Source organism: Saimiri boliviensis, chromosome 12 (assembly GCF_048565385.1).
Source record: "Saimiri boliviensis isolate mSaiBol1 chromosome 12, mSaiBol1.pri, whole genome shotgun sequence".
Classification (NCBI taxonomy): Eukaryota; Metazoa; Chordata; class Mammalia; order Primates; family Cebidae; genus Saimiri; species Saimiri boliviensis.
Window position 1 is genome coordinate 75,980,930 of NC_133460.1, and position 11,637 is coordinate 75,992,566.

Below are 11,637 nucleotides of genomic sequence, written 5' to 3' on the forward strand. Positions count from 1 at the left end.
CTGCTTGAGAGCTGCAGCCTGTTGGGAGGACCTGATTGATAGACTACTCTGCCTAGCTCCCATTGGGCTCAGAGAATGCATTAGTGTCACAAAAGAGAGGCAAGAGCACTGGAGAATAATACCATGGTCTATTATTTTGCCATTGGACACATCTGTACAGGCATCAAAAACGTATATTTTTGATGTGGTTTTATAGTGAACCCCGTCTTGTGACAGCATTTCTGTGAGTTTCTTTTATTTTTTTTTATTTTTTTATTTTTTGAGACAGAGTTTCTCTCTTGTTACCCAGGCTGGAGTGCAATGGCGTGATCTTGGCTCACCGCAACCTCCGCCTCCTGGGTTCAGGCAATTCTCCTGCCTCAGCCTCCTGAGTAGCTGGGATTACAGGCATGTGCCACCATGCTCAGCTAAATTTTTTTTGTATTTTTAGTAGAGACGGGGTTTCACCATGTTGACCAGGATGGTCTCGATCTCTTGACCTCGTGATCCACCCGCCTCGGCCTCCCAAAGTGCTGGGATTACAGGTTTGAGCCACCGCGCCCATCCTTCTGTGAGTTTCTTAATGCTTTATCCTTCCTTCACTGTCTCTGAATATTGGTGACCTGCTGTGGGAGGAAGGGAGGTTCATTCTCCATCACTGAATCATCGTGCAAAGTCTGTTATGTCTTAGTGCTGAGATTGCTTAGGAAATGAGAAAGGAATAGAATAGGATCTGGGAATAGGCAGATTTAACATTTACTGACTGCCTCCTATGTGCCAGTCACTAGGCTTGGGGTTCATATACTTATCTTTTCATGCTAATTATAATTTGTGACACAGTCTGGTAATGACCAAGCTGGGAGTTGAACCAGGTATCTATGCCTCTAAAATCCATCTCTTGTTATCAAAATGGAAAGCAGGAGCAGCCTTCTGGGCAGTTCACTTTCTTTGTCCCCATGATCTAGCCTTCCCCCTACCGGAGTCTTTCACACATTGACTTTTGTGTTCATCTTCTCCCAGTAATTAGTAAATTATAACCCCCGCATCTCAAATTCTTGACATTCATTTGCTGTTTCCCAGTAATTCATTCCATTTGGTATTTGCTTTGAAAAAGGATCCAAAGTGCTGGCTAATGCAGCACACACTCCCTTGCCTGGATGCAGCCCTCCACCTCATTTATCACATTGAGCCACTGGTCCTGAGTCTGACAGGCAATTCAGGCTTTCTGAATGCAATTCAGGCATTGATTCTAATCTATAAAGCTTTTGCGTCTGGGTCCTGGCTGCCATGGAAATGAAATAGCTTCTTGGATACTTTTCCACATGCTCCTGCTAACTATTCTGATATGCAGGGTTTCGAGAGACATTTCTGTACTTCTGTACAAATGTCCAATATGAATAGCCTCCTAACTTTAACCATCATTGTTAAATGGAAGGGAAATCCCAAACAAGGACAAATACATGGAGCACACCTACACTCACTGCTCTAGGCATTGAATTTATTGATAATAATATCTGGCTAAAAGCAAATTTTAAAATACAGGCCATGAGGTAGCAAACACATTTGGTTTTCAAACAGGAAATCTCAAAGCCCAAGAAGACATTGGGTACCAGGAAACCAGTGGAGAAGCATGGTGTTTAGACTTTGGTGTGTAATCTGATTTTCTCACCCACGCAGGGGAAGTTGGTGGCAAGGAAATGATTGTAAGATGTATGCTTTATCAGGGTGGGGACAGGAAGAGAAAAACTTAGTGCTTACACCGAAAGTATGGTGGCATGAAATGAGCTATCATTTCAAGCCATGGAAAGACATGGAGAAACTTAAATGCACATGACTAAGTGAAAGAAGCCAATCCAATAAGGGTCCATACTGCATGAATCCAACTGAGCACCATTCTGGAAAAGGCAAAACTATGGAGACAATGAAAACATCAGAGGAGGCCAGGGGTTAGCAGGAGAGAGGGTCGAACAGGTGGATCAGAGAGGATTTTGAGGACAGTGAAATTCTTCTGTATGATGTTACAATGGTGGATACATGTTGTATATTTGTCCAAGCCCATGAAATGGACAACACCAAGAATGTACCCAGATATGAACTGTGAAGTTTGGATGATAATGATGTGCTGATGTACCAGATGCACCGCTCTGGTGGGGGATTCTGGCCATGGGGGAGGTTGTGCCTGTGTCGGGGAAGGGAAAGAAGTCTCTGTTCCTTCCTCTCAATTTCGCTGTGAACCTAAAACTGCTCTAAAACAAAGTCTTTTAAAAAAAACTGGGAAAAGCGAAAGTGCAGTGGCAGGCAGTGTGCCCAGGGAATATGACACCACCTTTGTTCCAGTCGGCTCTAGAGGACGGGAAATGCGGGAGGATGACGGGAACTGTAAAGGGGATTTAGATGCTTCCACCACAGTTCTGCTTTCATTCGTTTCCCCGGAAGGTTCTGGCTGGCTGCCCTCACTGCTCACGTGGCTTTCATTCCAAAACGCAATTCCTTGCTTCAGCTTTTTTAATTCAGATGACATTGGCGTTAGCAAAGAATGTTACAAAGCAGTTGATATGTTGACATACATCCCTAAAAGGATAGAGCTTTAATTAAAAAAAAATAAAATAAAGAATGAGTCCAAAAGACAGAAACTTAAGTACAAGTAGAAATAGAAAAGGATGACTCTGAGGCATTTTCAGGTAGCAAATGACAGTTGAATCCACTCATGGAGCTTCATTTTGCCATGGAAGAAGGCTGTTAGACCATGACTTACCATAAAGAGAGCTGGGAGAAACATAGATTTAATTGGGTTCCTGAAACAGAACTTCATATAAAATGTTCAGTGGCACATGTAGCTTAGGAGGCAGATGCCAGTCTCTGCTCTCATGAGCAGCGAAGCATAAACTCAACTACAGTTTTTCAGGAGCTTCCCCCTGTCCTTTTCCAATTATCCAGTTCTGTTTAGAAAGTGAAAATTCTTCCAACACTAAGAACTACAAGTTTAATATCGTAAGTATACTTTTTAGGGTCTGGTTTCAGCAACGCCCAGCCAGGCCAGGAGATGAAGCTGCCATCAGCTGGCATCAGGTCAATGCACATGGACTTTTGTTTTTCCGAACGACAAACTGGCTTTTTGTGTGATATCAAAACAACTGTATGACTAAGTCAGTTCCATCAAAAATCCCTCATGGCAGTTGCTTGGAATGAAAACAGAGACTGACCACTTTTTACTTTTCAAATGTGAATTGGGTGGCCTTAGATGTGTTATCTAGGAGTGACCAGTGGGCAGGAAAGGTAAGCACCTTTACATTTGGACAGTTCCAAGTAACACAGCCAACATCCTTGGGTCTTAGGGGGCTTTCGTGCCTATCGTCGCTGCCACAGGTTCTCCTTAAGCTTAAGTCCTCCGTATTGCCTGTGCTCACCAGCACTTTATAAGACCGAGTTTGTAACGAAAAGTTTGCCCCCTTCAATCCCACCATCATGGATTGCTCACAAGCATCCTGGGATATATCCAGCAGTGATGAGGCATTGTTCTGGCCTTTTAGGGGCTCCAGGCAATACTGTTCTCTCAAGCCAACTGCCTTATTATCAGGAATGGCAAAAGAGCCAATATGATATTGAGGCTCACACCTATTTCTTCCTAGGAAAAAACTCTGTGCTTCAATTCCTATCCAGATTCTTGGATGTAACAGACATCAACGGAAGCTCCTAGTGATTTTTCCTTCTCTGAGAGCAGCAAGGACTCAGGTATATGGAACTCCAGGGCTGTGTCTGTTTTACACGACCCTCTTCCTTGTGTGTCTGACAGATCCAGAGGAGAATGAACCTAGGGGGAATTGATCAGGACCCCGCCTCCCTATCCACAATCAATCACCCCAGGAATAGGTAACAATGTTAGCTATTTGCCTATGACTAGCAATTGCCCTTAAAAACGGTGGGAAACTTAAACTGGGGCACCTGACCTGGGGAGCCAGGCTCATTGGATTATTTCCACAGAGCTGGAACTAAAAGAAGAGAAGTATCTCCCCTCTGGAGGTAGAAGTCACAGGACATAAGACTTTAGCCCTGTGAGCAATCCTGTTTCCTGATGGGTTGAATGCTGGCTCCACTTCAAGGCAGTGATGCTCCTTCTCTTCAGAGAGAAGTAGAGATGAGAGACAGAGGCAGAGCTCTGGGGACGTTTGATCACTGGGTCAGAGCTGTTCCTTCCCAGCTTTGTTGGCAGTTACATGAGGCACACCCTTATTCCTCAAATAAATTCTCTTTTTGCCTGAGCTAATTAGCATTGGGTTTCTCTAACTTGCAGGCAAAGCGACACATTGGCAAATTTTCTTGCCCTGACAGGTGGCCTGTCCCATAATTAGATGACCCTTCCTGTGTTTTTTGGCTCAAATCATCCGTGTGTCCCTCTTTCCTAAAGGCTGCCTCTGAGTCACAGTCTGGTGCACGAACCACCCAGGTGCTCAAGATTTCTTGAGGACACCACTCCCTTGTGACACTCGGCTCACCTTGGAATTCTTCTCCTCGACTCTGGGCCACATTCTTACCTTCTCCCTGTGATCAGAATTCTGGATCTTGGCTCAATACCTTTCCATCCTTCTATTACATCCTTTCTCTGTGGTTGTTTGGAATTTCTGCCAGATGATGGTGCAAAATTGGCAGATGTTTCCCTTCTTCCATCCAGGACTGTGAACTTCCATGTCTCCAAGAATTTTAAGCAGTAGCCTTTCTTCCTCCTTCCCCTTTTCTATTATAGCATTAGACCTGAAGCCATGGACAATTAAAAATTATCTCCCCTTTCTAAAAATCTGAGATGGTCCTGCTTTAAGGCCTTATTTTGAAACATTTGATGTTGATTTCAGTAGACATTAAAAGATCTTATTTCTAAAAGCTATATATAGAGGCCCTTGACATTCTCAGATTTAATTCTCATCATCTCCCCATGTAGCAGATATATTTTAGGCTGCAGAGCATTTGAATTTCTTTTTGGCCAGGTTTAGTGGGTCATGCTTGTAATCCCAATACATAGAGAGGCTAAGGTGGGAGGATTCTCTGAAGCCAGTAGTTTGAGACCGGCCTGGGCAACATAGCATGACCCTGTATCTACAAAAATAAAAATAAAAATCAATAGCCAGGTGTGGTGATGCATACCTGTAGTTCCAGCTACTTGGGAGGCGGAGACAGGAGGATTGCTCAAGCCCAGGACTTCCAAGTTGCAGTGAACTATGATCATGCCATCACACTCCAGACTGAGTGAGAGAGCGATACCATCTTTAAAAATAAAAAAATGAAAAAAAAAGAATTTCTTTCCTGTGGTGGTAGATAGAAACCACTATCTTGTGTAGAAGGTGAAGAGTGCTGACATTCACTCTTCCAGTCTTGCTTGCTACTAAAGCCTAAGCACCCAGAGTAGGCTGGGCCCATCAGATGCACGCATCTGGGGCTTAGAATCAGAAGCTAATTAGGCAAAGTAGAAGGGATCATGGATTATCCATCTGTTAGTGGCAGCAAAAGTGGCAATAACATCCAGTCTGTGGCGCAGTCATGGCCACAGTGCCCACCATGGTGGACCAGTGGGGTCCAATGGCCACCGTCAGAGGCAGCAGTGTCTGAATGGGAGAACCGAGACACTGATCTTGGCTGTGGTCTGGTTGCCCAGGCCTACCTGTCACTGTCTAAACCTGGTTCTCCAGCCTTCGCCCAAGGATTCTGTATGTCTCCAGGGTCCTTTCAACATATCACTTTTTTATTTAAGTTGCTCAGAGCAAGAAATGTTGAACAGTACACCCTCATAGGGTTCACTATAGGCAGTCATTTATTTTTTCTTTGTGGTGCAAATTTGAAATACATAGTCTGGAAGGCTGATATGTGGGAGCTGGTCACTTCACTAGTGAGTGATCCTAGCGGATCCTAGGTTCTGTCACTCGATACAACTTTAGTTTCTCCTTGTGAAATGATAAAAGACGTGTTTCTTTTTGGGGTGTGGGTATGAAGCATAGCTGTTCAATTGAAGCTGTAGGAGAGGTACAGAGAATGGGAGACATAGTCCTTACCTAGAAAATAACTTTATAAATGACTTAAGTTCTGTGCATAAAATACTGTCAAAGATGCGATGGGATCATTTCCAGTTGGCTTCTTTCATTTTATGGGGGAAGCTGTATTCTGTAGTGATCGTGTGACTCTTTGGTTTATCATCTAAACCATGATGACACTGACAGTGAAAGAGGATGCTATATTAATACTTTATTTATTTATTTATCCATTATTCCATTAGAAACACAGAAATAACAGACATAATAATGGCCACCCTAAGGGGTAGAGTAGAGATTGGAGATTCTAGACGGTCTTGGAGTCTCTCAGGTATTGACATACCTATGGCAGTCCCTGCCCAACAGCACTCTCTCCATGTTCCTCAATCACATTCTAATTCTTTCTCTTTGGGACCAGTGCTGGAAACTGACAAGTGCCAGCCTGCCTCCCCCTTGCCCACACTTCCCTATTTGTGCAACTGGCAATCCAGTCTACATTTGCACACATTCCTACAGACATGATTTCCATAGCAACAATAGGACTCTATAAAAAAGGCACCTGAGCGATGCTTAAAGATAAATCACCCTCTTTAGGAGTCCTCCACTCTAGGGAATCACAGCCTACTGCCACTTAGAATTTCTTAGCTCCTTTTCACATATAGGCATATGTACATTTCAAATCCCAATTCACTATTTTTCTGTTTAATTAATTACAAATATTTTAACCTCTTTTTTATGCCAGAAGATAAAGAGAGATGCTTATTGGGCAGCAACGGTCCAGAAATGTTTTAATGAACTAAGAAGGTAGGAGGAAAAGAAGTCTCATGTTAGGATTGCCTACTATGCACCAGGCACTTTTACCTAAATTATCTCCTTTTCATAGAAACCCAGGCGGAACAAGGACACCTCTGCAGTGCAGGCTGAGCTCATGTTAAATTGGCAAATTTTATGTACAACATCCCACTCCCATATCTCATCACCAAGGAAGCCAGAGGAAAAGAGGGTCTGCATGGGGAAAAGGGGTAGGAGTGGGAGGGGTGGGTGGCAGGATTGCCAGTTGGGGAGGTGGAAACATGGGGCTCAGGCTGGAGGTTCTGTTTCCAAATCATTTGTCTCATCAGAGCAGTGGGGAAGGAGGTGGGAATGAATGGTATTGATTTATTTTCTTATTTGAAGAGAAACATGCCCTGAAAGTAAAGGATATTAAATAATTGAACCTTACATCCTTGAACCTACCTGTCAGCCTCAGTGAAGTCTCTTCTTCTTCTTCTTTTTTTTTTTTTTTTTTTTTTTTTGAGACAGAGTTTCACTCTTGTTGCCCAGGCTGGAGTGCAGTGGTGCAATCTCGGCTCTCTGCAACCTCTACCTCCTAGGTTCAAGCGATTTGCCGGCCTCAGCCTCCTGAGTAGCTGAGATTACATGCCAAGCTAATTTTGTATTTTTAGTAGAGACGGGGGTTTCACCATGTTGATCAGGCTGGCCTCGAAATCCCGACCTCAGGTGATCCACCCGCCTCAGCCTCCTGAGTGCTGGGATTACAGGCATGAGTCACCATCTCCTTCTATTTTAATTTAAAGACATCTCTACACAATGCTATGATTTAAAACACACACACACACACACACACACACACACACACACACACATTAGTAATTGTTAGCTCCCTACAAGAATCTATTTTCACGAGACCATTTCAGGCTATTTTATTGATTTGGTTAGTTTTTGTGCTTAAGAGGAGATAAGAAAAAGTTTATCTCACCTGTACTTGAAAATTCAATTCATTCATTTGTCATTCACTCGTTCACTTAAGAAGTATTCTCTAGTCTCCTTTTGGGCCCATTCATGGGGCTTTGGGCTGAGACATACACATAGTCATGGGCCTTACTCTCCTAAGTTTTTCATCTAATTCAAAAAAAGAAATTAACTAACTAGTTCATTATACAATTATGTGGTTACAAACTGTGATAAGGATAATGAAAAAAGTACATGACAATGTTAGTAGCGTAAGGGGTGGGCCTTGTTCCCACATTGTTCCACCATTAATATCTATCCATTTGAAAAATGCACATCTTAATGCATAAGTCATCTGACTCATAGCATAAATGAGGTCGATCATATTGTTTTCCTCCAAATGAATTCATGAGATCAGTGTGCTTAGGAAGTGGGAGGATTTATGGAATCAATGAAGAGTAAAGGAATAATCTAGGAACATAGGACTGTTTGGTGGGCAAACCTGCTTAGGAGTTCCAAAAACTGTCATTGCAGCAAGAAAGCACCAGGTGCCAGAGAAGGAGGGAGAGGGATGCAGAATGAGAGCCTGAGAGCATAAGGAAATAGGTGTCGTATGGAGGACCTTATCCAATGCTGCACACACCTAGACGAAGGGTGGATATAAGGAATAGGGAACGAGGATCTTACCCAACACTGTACACACCTAGACAAAAGGCAGATATAAGGTATTGGGAATGAGGATCTTACCCAATGCTGCACACACCTAGACGAAGGGTGAATATGAGGTACAGGGAATGAGGGTCTTACCCAACACTTCATACACCTAGACAAAGGGTAAATATAAGGTATAGGGAATGAGGATCTTACCCAACACTGCACATACCTAGACGAAGGGTAAATACAAGGTATAGGGAATGAGGATCTTACCCAATGCTGCACACACCTATGCAAAGGGCGGATATAAGGTGTAGGGAATGACCTTTAATTCATCTGTCATTAGTGCCCAAGCTACTCAAAGCTAATTTTCCATAACTTCATGATTAATAACAGACACAAATGTTTGTCATTTTCCCTGAAACCAAGTGGCATCTTTTTATTAGAGACTTTCCAGATGGCTGTGTTTGATGCTGCCAACTCTCCCAGATGGAGAGGGTTCCCTCACCTGTACGAATCTGTACCTCTCTCCAGTTGTTTCCTGTCAAGCTTGGATTCCTGAATGAGATAACACTGGAAATGGCTGAGTTAAATGAACATTTGTTATTTCCAGTTATGACTTAATCCCTGGTTATGATTTATATCTGGTTTTATCCTTAATCCCTTTCTGCTCATTTACCTTAGTGAATCAGATAAAATCATTTAAAAACTCAATATTTCTCTCCCATTTTCCTTTATTTTAGCCAGAGGCCTAAGCCAGAACTAGCTTAGGTATGAAAAGCCAGTCCCTGGGGTTGCTTTTCCCTGGGCTTCTCTTTGGCACTGCATATTCCTCTGGATAAAAACAACTCCCAAAACGATGGCTCAGCCAATGCTGTTTTATAGTCTAGAGCAGGCGTCCCCAAACTTTTTACACAGGGGGCCAGTTCACTGTCCCTCAGACCGTTGGAGGGCCGCCACATACTGTGCTCCTCTCACTGACCACCAATGAAAGAGGTGCCCCTTCCTGAAGTGCAGCGGGGGGCCAGATAAATGGCCTCAGGGAGCCACATGCGGCCCACGTGCCGTAGTTTGGGGACGCCTGGTCTAGAGGCAGGAGTGAAAAGAGAGTTCCCTGGAGCTATCTGTCATCCATTTGCCCTTCCCATCAGAATCTCTATTGCCAGGTCTTGAAGGAGGGTATGTGGACCCTCCACTAAACCCATGTAAAGCTCCTCCCTGAGTTGAGGGAAGGGAATGTGCAAATGCCTTCCCAATTTGGGATCAGTTGGAACAGTTTCTGCAAGGGCAATTATCTTCTCCTCCATAAAGAACCAATGTGTGTTTCCTCTAGAATTTCCCCTTCTCATAACTCAAGCAAGAATCTGAACTTCCTCTTGGAGTCTGAATCTCAATGGGATTCGGTTTTCTGCAGATTGGAACTTTGTGTGTAATTCAACTTCATTTTGATTTAAGAAGTGTCAATGAACTTCCTCTCTGTGCCTGGGTTTGAGTGAGCCTGGGACTGTAGGACGACGTCTATATTTCATCTACAACGTACCTTGGCCACAGCCTTTGCAAACTGAAAGTTTATCAGTCTTTTAAGGCAACTTCTCTGCTTTCAGAAAATTTATAATCTGGCAAAAGAGATAACAGAAAGCACACATAAAACAGTACATAAAGTAGTATGGTACAACGGGAAGTGTTTTAGGCTGGAAATCAGGAGCTCACATCAGAGTGGTAGTTCTGCCCTCTACAGATGGTGACTCAACATTTCTTTACTTCTCTGAACCCCAATGTTCTCATCTGTAAGGTGAAGTTGAACTAGATAATATCAGAGGGTTCCCTGTAGATTCTACCTATGACCATATTCAAAATGTCTTCTCTGGTCTCCCTGTCCACCACTGCTCCCATCCAAACTACCACTGTTTTGCTTCTCTACGTCTGTAAAATCTCCTGGTCTCCCTGCTTCCAGTCTTGCCATCCTAGAATTCATTATTGCAGTCAGACTAATCTTTTGAAAACACATATCATATCTTGCTACATGCCTCTCCCTCTCTGCCTAAAATCCTCCAACAGCTTCCAACTGCCCTTAGAATAGACCATAAGCTGCACAGCTGTCCTTCCATGTCCTCCATAACCTGACCTTTCCCCCGTGCTCTCTGACCTCACTAATTATGGGTGTGTGCAGGACTGTGCTCTCATCCTCACTCACCATGCTTTTACCACTTCTTTGCCCAAACCATATCCTTCTATCTGCCCTTCCGTCTAGAAATTTTCCTTCTCAATGAATTCATATTTTCTGGTCTTTTTGCTCCAGACACACCTAATTCTCTCTCTATTCCTCGAAGTAGAACCAGGGGACCAATGAGATAAGCAGGAGAAATCAAGATTGAATTCTAGTCCAATCAAGAAATTAAGTTCTGGATGACATTAAGGTTTCCAATTTGGTAGACTAATGAAGGCTGGAACATAGAAGAGGAAGAGCAGGTTTGGGACTGTGAAAGAGATTTCCGATGGATAGTTTATTAAATCTTCACCCTTCTTTAGGTACCTGTTCTTTGTCTAGGACATATAGACTTCTTTTTTCAGGATGAAGCTGTTAGGCATAGTTAAAGCTAAGCTGGTTGCTTTGTTCAGTGTCTGGCCTGTTTAGCCAATGCTCTTTTCTATTCGTCAGTGCTCAGAGGATCCAGGTGTTAACATTTTTCAAGATCACAGCTACTAGTGGCCTTTCAAGTGCCATGCCTCCCACTCTGAACCTTCCCCTGCTCAGTGCTAGAAGGCCATCCCCAAGCAGAGCTTTTCAACATTTTCCTCCCCGGGACCTTTAAGGCAGAAACTCCTGGATTTGAGGATTTAGGAGCATCCAAGAAAGAGGCCAAATTTATTTGAAAGCTCTTAAGTCCTTACAATTCATGAAAGTTTATATTCTACTTCACAGAAAATCTATACTTGTTTCAATATAAAAATCATGCTTAAAAGTACTATCAAGCTTCACACAGTGTAGAGAATGGGCTTGGAAGTCAGAAAGGTCAGAGTTTGGTTTGCGACTCTGCCAATCAGTTGTTGGACCTGGAGCAAGTTCTTTGACCTCTCTGGGCACCTGTGTCCGTCATGTGGTTGTTGAGCACATGGTAACTGTTCCATAGATTTAGCACCCTGAGGGCCAGAGTCTGTCTTCTGTTCATCTGTGTCTCCTTCACAGAAACCAGAGGAGTGTCCTATCCACAGAAGGCCCTTGATGTGTGTTCATTCCTCTTCGTCAGACATAAGTGCA

General features: G+C 43.3%; 1 long non-coding RNA gene across 1 annotated transcript; it reads left to right on the plus strand.

Annotated features, from left to right (window-relative positions):
- The first annotated feature begins 589 nt into the window (after positions 1 to 589).
- LOC120362499 (uncharacterized) lies at positions 590 to 9,270 on the plus strand. The gene is made up of 3 exons (XR_005578385.1): positions 590 to 622; positions 6,747 to 6,797; positions 8,825 to 9,270. It is a non-coding gene; the product is annotated as an uncharacterized LOC120362499 (long non-coding RNA).
- The last annotated feature ends 2,367 nt before the right edge of the window (positions 9,271 to 11,637 follow it).